This window comes from Lactuca saligna, chromosome 3 (genome assembly GCF_052625555.1).
Source record: "Lactuca saligna cultivar CGN05327 chromosome 3, ASM5262555v1, whole genome shotgun sequence".
NCBI lineage: Eukaryota > Viridiplantae > Streptophyta > Magnoliopsida > Asterales > Asteraceae > Lactuca > Lactuca saligna.
The window spans coordinates 57478151-57488039 of record NC_136419.1 but is presented as its reverse complement, the minus strand read 5'-3'; positions in this window follow the sequence as shown (position 1 = coordinate 57488039).

Below are 9889 nucleotides of genomic sequence, written 5' to 3'. Positions count from 1 at the left end.
TTATTTTAAATGAAAAATTTGTCTTGAAATTTACGGTGTTACATAATTAATTAATTCCTAATAATTAAGCATAAAACACATAATTCACATAATAATCACATAATTCCTTTTCATTTCTTCAAAATGAGTTACAAATGTTGATCTATACTATTACATCATCATTAATATCTAGTCTAGAAACACGGGCGTTACAAATTAAACATTTTTACCTAAGAATATGAGTTGAGTAAAATACTAAAATTTAACCTATTTATTAAAAAAAAAAAAAAAAAAAAAAAAAAATTGACATTTTCATGACAAAGGAATAATAATATTTGCCTTTCAGACTTCGACATAGAATTGTAAAACGATTGAAAATATAATTTTGTAACAAAAACAACTTTGAATAAACTATAAAGCACGATCAGCAAGTTAAATGCATAAAAGAGCAACCTACATTTTTTTGCTTTACCTTTTCCACTTTATAGCAACATACTTTAAAGCACCAAAAAAATTTAAGTGCATAAAATAGCAACCTACTTTTAAACAAACAACCCTCATATGGTTTGATTAAATAGAAACCTAATTTTAAAAGAAATAACCCATCAACCAATATGATATCAATTTTTAAACAATATGTAACCCTCATTTTATTGCAACCTAATTTTAAAAATAACCGACTGTCAACCAAATTGAATCGATTTGAAATACATTTCCCTTCATCCACTTTGATTTAATAAAATAATTGTAAACGACATTATGTATATTAAAATGAAATCGTATACTTTACAACCGTAAAACAACATTAACTTATGATATCTTTCTAACAATTGCATCAAACTAATATTTTACTTTACCTAAAAATTGAAAAGTTGTTTCAAAGGTACCAAATTAAACCAATCACTAATGCAAAACATATAAAAGGATTAAAGGACTTCAATTACATTGGATTAAGATTTTTGCTCAAGTGATAAAAAATAATAACAATACGGAAGAAATGGTTCCATCCTCACAAAAGGTAGTCCACGGGACACCTAAAATGCAATCCGGTAGATCATATATGAAAAATTCATGAAAAGGAAAATTACTTTCACAAATTATTCACTCATACATATCATTGAACAGTTAAACTACGAACATAAAAAGAAGAACTTTCAGCAAGCAAAGTCATGTTATTAATGACCCTAACAGCTAAAAGTTTCATTAAGCAAACTTGAAGACATTTCAAGACTTTTTAGTTTTGAGAAATCAAATATCACATGTCATATTTGAAATTGATGTCTTTATGATAAAGTATGTAATTAAAAAACAGAATTTGAAGAAGAAGAATGATACATTACTAACCTCAAATCTTGAATCAACAATGTTTGGTAGAAAAGAAACGTCGTTGAGGAGTATATATATAACACAGAGGTAGTATCCGGTGGCTTATATGAACCGATTGAATTCAAAATCGGAGAAGATTACATGCTAATTTATCATGTGGAATACTTTAAATCCATAAGGTTGTTACCTATACTAATTTGGCGCAATTAATAATAATCCCAAAAAATCAGGAAATCGGTTACAACTTAGAACATAATATAGTCGCATGTAGTATAGGCGCGAATGAGATTTAAGGGCGTATGAAAGAATGTCACGTAGCAAAGTAGTTTTTTTTTTTTAGAGAAGCATGTTTTGGTTTCATTTATTAGAAGAGAAGATCTGAACGAAGTCTATGAACGAAGTCTATGTAAGATGAAGCATTTTATAGGTTTAATTGTCTCAAAGCGTACGAGGCTCTATAACATTAAGATTATAGCTAAGATTATATAATATTGTAAAAATCACTAAATATATTTATGTAATATGATCATATACTTCATAACATATTAGTAAGTGGATGATTACGTTTTAGATAAAATATTTAAAAATCTTCAAGTTAAACGTGACAATTGAAAATGATTATCAATTTAGGAAAGGCCAGGGAAGGAAAGCTATATTTTCTCATGATTGCATGTGACTCATGCAAGGACTGATACGTTTATTATTCTGCATTAGTTTATGTTTATTTCGAATAATTGATTCTGTATTTGATTTCCTAGAATCAAGGCATTTGCAGAATAGTTCATCACGAAAAATATTAGAATAATAAAATATCATTTCATAAAATAATCATCTAGTGATTATAAAATATTAGAATAATAAAATATCATTTCATGCTCGACGGCCAAAGAGTTGATAGCTAAACTGACTCAACTGGCGAGCATATCCTTGGCTCGGTTAAGCACAACTGGTCATCTTCTGAAGTGCTCAAATTCGAGGTGGTTATCAAAGTTTACTTGTGGAGTCTTTGGTCCTACAGAAATGAGCTCTGCTACAATGTCAAGGCTAAAGGCATTCTTCTAGTGGTGGCTAAAGTCAAGTCGTTGTGTTTTCATTGGCTTAAATGTAAATGAAAAGGTTGTAAGTCGTTAAAATGGAAAAAGTGTGTCTAGTTGTTTGTTCTATGTTCCCCGAGTTGTATTTAGCCTCATTTTAATAAAAGTCATGCCTGTTAAAAAAATGATAATCTTTACTTTATTTTTGAAAAGATAAGCATTAGTGTACGAAGGCTTGAGGTTTGAAACATGTGATCTGTAGGGATGAGCAAAAACCGAACCGAAAACCGAAAAACCGAAAAAAATCGACATAACCGAAACCGAAAAACCGAAACCAAAGCAATAACCGACGGTTTAGGTTTGAAATTTTATAAACACCGAAAAATAACGGTTTGGTTCGGTTTTGACGTATAAAACCACCCAAAAAAAACCGAACCGACCCACATATATATTATTTATATTATGACTTAAACTTTTATTTTTAGACTTTAGACTTTATCTCTTTAATGTTTTATGTTTATTTTCAACAAACTGTTAATGATGTTAAACTTTGATCTTTTGAACACTTTTATGCTTTTATATTACTAGAATTCGTTGTCTTTATTTTAGTATATTTAAAGTAGATACAATACTATTTATCGCAACATATTTTCATTAGGTTTGAACCAAAAAACTAGAAAAAAATTAGGAGCTCATAAACCCACGGTTTAAAACCGAAAACCCATAAACCTAACCCGGAAAACCGAAAAACCGACCCATGCAAAAACCAAACCTATATGGTTTTAAAAACCGAAAAACCAACTTTCTATGTTTTTATCTGGTTTTAGCCAAAATCGACCCAAACCGACCCATGCTCAACCCTAGTGATCTGAAACATGTGTAAACGAGATTATCGTCATTACGCTACGTGAATAGTTGCATGTGGTGCGGGATTAGAACCATATTTGTTAGAATATTTTAGAATTTACAGTCCACCGACGTTTTCTTTATCATTTCTATATTGTTATCAAACACTTTCATAAACATATATTTGCTAATGAAACTGACTAACCTATAGTTTAATTAGTTTTTGAAGATATGATATTTTTTGTAATGTGTTCGATCGTAAATGACGAGGGATGTGTTATTAATTAATATTATGGTGAAGTTCATAAAATCTGTATATTTTATCAAGAGATATACCCAAAAGTTAGAAGCAAAAAGATGACATTATAAGACAAAAAAAAATGGTGAATATTTTATTTATGTTAGATTTCAGTAGAAGGTTGATAAAAAAAATTAGAAAAATATGATATAAAAATAACTTAAATTATGAAATACTAAAATAATAATTTTAAATTAAATAACAAAAATATAAAATAAAATAAACAAAGATTGTCAAATGTTGGGTAAGCCTAACTTGAGAAGTAAAAAAGAAAATCCAGTTTGTGAAATTTTAAGCATAACTGAAAATTTTTTAAAGTTTCTTATTTATACTATTCGAAACATTTGATTTAATTAACAATCCCGAATCCCGAATACCTCTTAAATCAATCCACCCCTGAGTATGCTCACTAACGTATTGTTAACGTATTAACATTAGAATTTTATTTTTATCTTTATCATAATTACCCATATATATATATATATATATATATATATATATATATATATATATATATATATATATATATATATATATATATATATATATATATATATATATATATATATATATATTCAAGTTCATTTGAGACCATTCTAATTTTGTGAGACCGTGAGATCAAATCTAAAAATAATTTTAAAATGCAAAATAAATAGAAAAATCCAAAAATTCTTTTTTTAAATATTATTTTCGGAACCTGAATTAACTAAAAAGAATAAAAAATAATTAAAAAATAAAAATAAATAAAGAAAATCCCGTTTTTTTTTAAAATACGTGAAATATTCTAAATAGAATATTACACTGACATATTCTAAAAAATAATTTTAAAATGCGAAATAAATGGAAAAATCTAAAAATTCTTTTTTTAAATATTATTTTCAGAACTTGAATTAACTAAAAATAAATAAATAAAAAAATCCTATTTTTTTGAAAAATACGTGAAATATTCTAAATAGAATATTAAACTGTACATATTCTAAAAATAATTTTAAAATGCAAAATAAATGGAAAAATCAAAAAATTCTTTTTTTAAATATTATTTTCGGAACTTGAATTAACTAAAATAAATTTTAAAAAATAAAAAAAATAAAAAAAATGCGTCTCACGGTCTCACAAAATTAGACCGTCTCACATGAACCTAACCCTATATATATATATATATATATATATATATATATATATATATATATATATATATATATATATATATATTTGACAATTATATTTATGATCTCATAATTATTTGATATATTTAAATTGTCATATATATACCCTAATATGGTTATTCTAAGAGGATATTTGTGCTACCTAACAATTAAGTACAATGCATATTCTAAATCTTGTCTAGCATGACTCCTAGGTACTTCAAGTTTCCTAGGGATTTGGCAATTGACATCTAGGTATTACATAATCCTAGATTATGGGGCATCGTGTCTTCTAGACATAAATCATAGCTTAAATCTAGACATAATATCTATAGTTATAGTGTCCTAAGGTAACTTGCTTATAATAAAATGACTTAATATTTATAAGATAAATATTTTTATAAAATCATTTGTTAAGCATGTATCCCCCCCCCCCCCCCCCCCATCTTGAAAACATTTTTAAACAATAAAATAGGGACCACGAACTCCCTCTAATAGTGTATCGAGGAGCGCCCAAACTGTTACAACCAAAGTTTCTTTCCATCGAGAGGGTATTAAAGTATAGAGAGAGATTTTGGAAGTTGATTTGAGATAAAAAAAAACCAGGAATCAAGCACCCATATTTATAATGATGTTGCACTCTCATGAGCGGCGTGCACTTGCTTCGTAGCCCATCCAAATCATGTCACATGTCACTCTTTCGGTGGTCCACGTTCCCAAATCTCTGACGAATCTGCGGTCAGATGTACACGACGAGCATGACACGCACATTAACGCGCACCCTTTAATTCTTTTTAAAAATTCATATTTTCTTCAAATGAACTTTGTTACCCTCTTTATATATTTTTGTAGCTCTTTCCTAGAACTATGGTGGGATGTCAAGTCCACAAAGTAAATTACACCATTTGTTTGCAAATAAAACATAATATAATGGTTAAAAGGGGTATCGATCATCAAGGAAATGATTGTATTCAATCACCAATGCAATTCAATATAACTAGTGTAATGAAACTAACTAACTATAATTAAACTAGGGGGTGATTACTTGAAAACTAAAAGCCTTGAATAACTTGAAAGCTTGCAGTTAAGCAAGATGGTGTGATGCTCAAATATTAGAGAGAATTGGTCAGCCAAGGCAATTCAACTCAAATATTAGAGAGAATTGGTCATCCCAAATTGATTATAGCAATCATGAAGCTTATCATTCATCCCAAATTGATTATAGCAATCATGAATCCTTCAAAACCCACAAATATCCAAAGGTTTTTGCATCAAGAAGCTAACAATTACTTAGAAAGATGTGAAGAATGTGTATCAAGCTCTACAAAAATTGCCTCCAATGCCCTCTAATGGTGGAAAATCGAAGTATGAGCTGCTAGACCTAACCCCCAAAGTAAATCATGAGCAAAATGACCAAAATGCCCCAAATTCTGCAGTTGCACGGGTACACTCGCAAGTGTTGCACGACTGAGATTTCACCCTTGCAAGTGTTGCTGGAATGATATTGGCTCTTTTCTCTCGACTACACCACCCAACTACTAAAGATTCACTTGGTCCCTTCCACACCTCACATGATTCAAATTTGGCCAATAATCTTCAAGCTTCAAATGTGGATAGTCTAAGCCCATCTTCTTTGATCCATGACCCATCTTCATAAGCCCACTTCATTAAAGTCTTCAACTTTTTAAGCCCAATTCCCCTTTGATGGAATCGTAATGCCCAATGACACCTATAAAGTCCAATAATGCTCTGAAAGCCCACAAAGTCTGTCTCCAAGCTAATCCACAACTATAGCAAGCTCCAAAACCCTACAAAATAGAAAGTACCCGACACGATCCATGATAAAGAAAAAAAGAATATACAATGCAATTCGAATAAAAAAAGGCTAAATTTTTTAAAATAAACTATAAAAAGAAGAAAATAAAATAAATTATCAAACTATAACTTTCTTTTAGGTTGCATCTTCTAACTTTAACTTTCATTTTTAACCCACATTTTTATATTTTATAAAAATCATATCTCCTTCATACGACTTCCATTTTTGCCCTTTTTCTTCTCAAGTTCTTATCTAATGCTTCACTACAAATTTCTTTTTTTGTAGTGTTAGCCAAAACTCAACGGTTCTCTTTTTGCTATTTTTGACTTCAATAATGTTATTAATGTGGTTGGTTTCTGTTCATCATAAATCATAACTCTTCCAATCATAGTTAAATTTTATTGACGTTTATATTTCTGAAATTATTAGATCGTGTATTATTCGAATACACTAACCATTTTAACTTTTCGATTACTTTATTTTTTTACTCAACTTTCCATATTATCCTTCAATATGGGAAGTTTTTGTCTTTATGAGTCGAACCTAACTCCTAGTAACAATTAATGACAGAAAATTATCAATTGTTACATTGGCAAAGTGAACTCTTAGATGAAAAAGAGTGAAAAGAATGACCATAGGTGCAGTGGAATAGTGACGAAGTTGGTTGTATCACACTATTCTGTTTTAGAAATATATGATCATTTACACAATCTTGCAAAGTCTCGTCAGTGTATGGCCTTATACACTAAATCATGAACTTCTTTTATTATAAGAAAATTTAGGAGAGAACGATATGATGTGTGTAATACATTTTGGAACGGAATATACCCATCGATATAGAATGTCGAATTTCTATCAGTGTATAGCTTTTACAGTGAATCATAAAAGTTTGTATTAGAAGCTTTGTAGGGAAAGAGTGGGTACTTGTAATATACCACAGTATATGATATACCCATCGGCATAGATTTTTCAACTCCTCATCAATTTTTAGTATCATACGCTGAATCATAAGACTTTATAGAAGAATAATATGGCAAGAATGGGTTGGTACGTGGAATAAGCTACGATACTAGCTTAACCATTGATACAAATTTGCAAAATTTTATCGGTGTAAGGTATCATACAGTGAATTGTCAAGTTTTATATAGACGGAATATTGTGATAGAACATAATGTCTCAGTCTGACTGAGGTGTAATCATTGTTAATCATAGATAGTGCATAACTCATCAACGAGGAGTGGTTCAACTCTTACGATCATGGAGTTATGTTTAAATTAATTGTCTAGAATCACCTAATAACCATCACAACCTTTTAATATGGTATGTTACAAAAATAATAATAATACAAACAAAAAGAAACGGTAAAATGAAAGAGTCAAATGGAAATATGAAGATTTTTCTGGAGGATCACAAAAATCTTATATGGTGTATCTTTGAAATAAATGATCATAAAGTACATTTATTTTTCAAGAAACCTGCCATACCAACTTTAGTCTATGAAAGACGGAAAAATTAGTATTATCTTCACATCTCTAAACACATCAAGATATATTTATTTTAAGTACAAAAATGGAGAAAGAGATATTATTATCCTTGTTTGATGAAATTATTCTAATGGATTCCATGCTTCATATTTATCACAGAGAGAAGACATCTAAAGTACCGCGATCTTCGTAACTAACGAGTTAAGAAGTTCAAATCTTGAAGTCTTAGAGAGATCAAATTCAATAGGAATATACTCAAAGAATTAAAAGCATTGAATCCAAGAGATGGTAGACAAGAGTTATTGAGCTATAAGTGGATGCTTGCATCCATGACAGAGGATGATTGCAAGGAGAGCATTGTCAAAGTGAATAGGAAATGATATACACTTTGCTTTGACATCACTTAATTGCATCGGATGAAGGGTCCTGATGTGACCCCAAGAGTAATGATATGATTATGCCCCAGTATATATCATCCTCATCTTGTGTTAACAACAAAAGTGTTGTGTTTGACTTCACTATTTATTTCCTTCAAACTGAAAGTTTCACCCATTGAAGAAGTGATAAAGAGTCATTTAGACTGTTCATACACTTACGCTAAATGATAAGATCCATGACGAATATTTTGGAGAACGAGGCCTTGAATAAGTACATGATTAACCCAAAGACTTCTGCTTTTAAGAAAAAAATAGACAAGAAGAATTAATCACAAGAAAAATAGAAATACAATGTATACTCCTTTGGTAAAGAACAATTATTTTTGTAATTTTCTAAAAGCATATAATGAAAATATATTTTTTAGTTTTTCTAAAAGAAAATCAATGAGTAAAAGAAGTACAGTAAGACAACTGATATATTTAGAATCACTATTCATAACACTAAATAACTTGAAAATATCAGAGAGTTGATCATCAGTCGGAATATACAACACCTCAAATTTCCCTTTTTGAACATTATCCCTAATGAAATGATGTCAAATCTCTATGTGTATCGTTTTGGAGTGTTGAACTGGATTTTGAGTAATAGGAATATCATTGGTGTTATCAACGCAAATGAGAGTCTTGAGAAACTAAAAACCATAGTCAAGAAGTGGATTCTTAATCCAACGGATTTTAGTAAGGCATCTCCTAGAGGAAACATATTCACTTTTGGCAGTAGAACATCCAACGCATGATTATTTCTTGCAAGACGATCTAATCAATCTATTTCCTAAAAGTTGACAACCATTAGATTTATTTTTTCAATCTAAAGAACATCCTAGAAAATCAGAGTCAGTTAAACCAACTAATTCAAATGGGGAATCACGAAAGTACCACAGTCCAATATTTGGAGAATGCATTAGGTATCTAAAGATCCACTTGATAGCTTTAAGATGTTACTCTTTTGGATTTTCTTGATAATGAGCACACATGTTGGGGGCAAACATTATGTCAGGACGACTCATTGTAAGGTAGAGCAAAGATTCAATAAATCCTCAATATAAAGTTTCATTTACATCAATACCATCAGCATCAGTTGAAATCTTTGCATGAAAGGAAACAGCAGTTTTAGCTAGCTTACAATCAGAGTAAGAGAATTTTTGTAAAATGTCGTACACATAATTAATTTGAAAAATAAAGATACCATTTGGGATTTGTTTGACTTGTTGTCCCAAGAAGAAGGGTACTGCACCCATCATGCTCATTTCAAACTGATAAGACATTATATCAGTGAATTCTTTACTAAGGACATCCATGGATCTAAAAATAATGTCATCAACGTACACTTGAGAAAGAATAATATGAGACCATGATTGTTTGATAAACAAGGTATTATCAATGTAGCCACGTTGATATCCATTGTGAATAAGTTAATTCATCAGTGTGTCATACCATGCTCTAGGAGCTTTCTTCAATCCATAAACTGCCTTGTCTAGTATGCAAACATTATTAGGGAACTTGTCACTTTCAATCCTAGGAGGT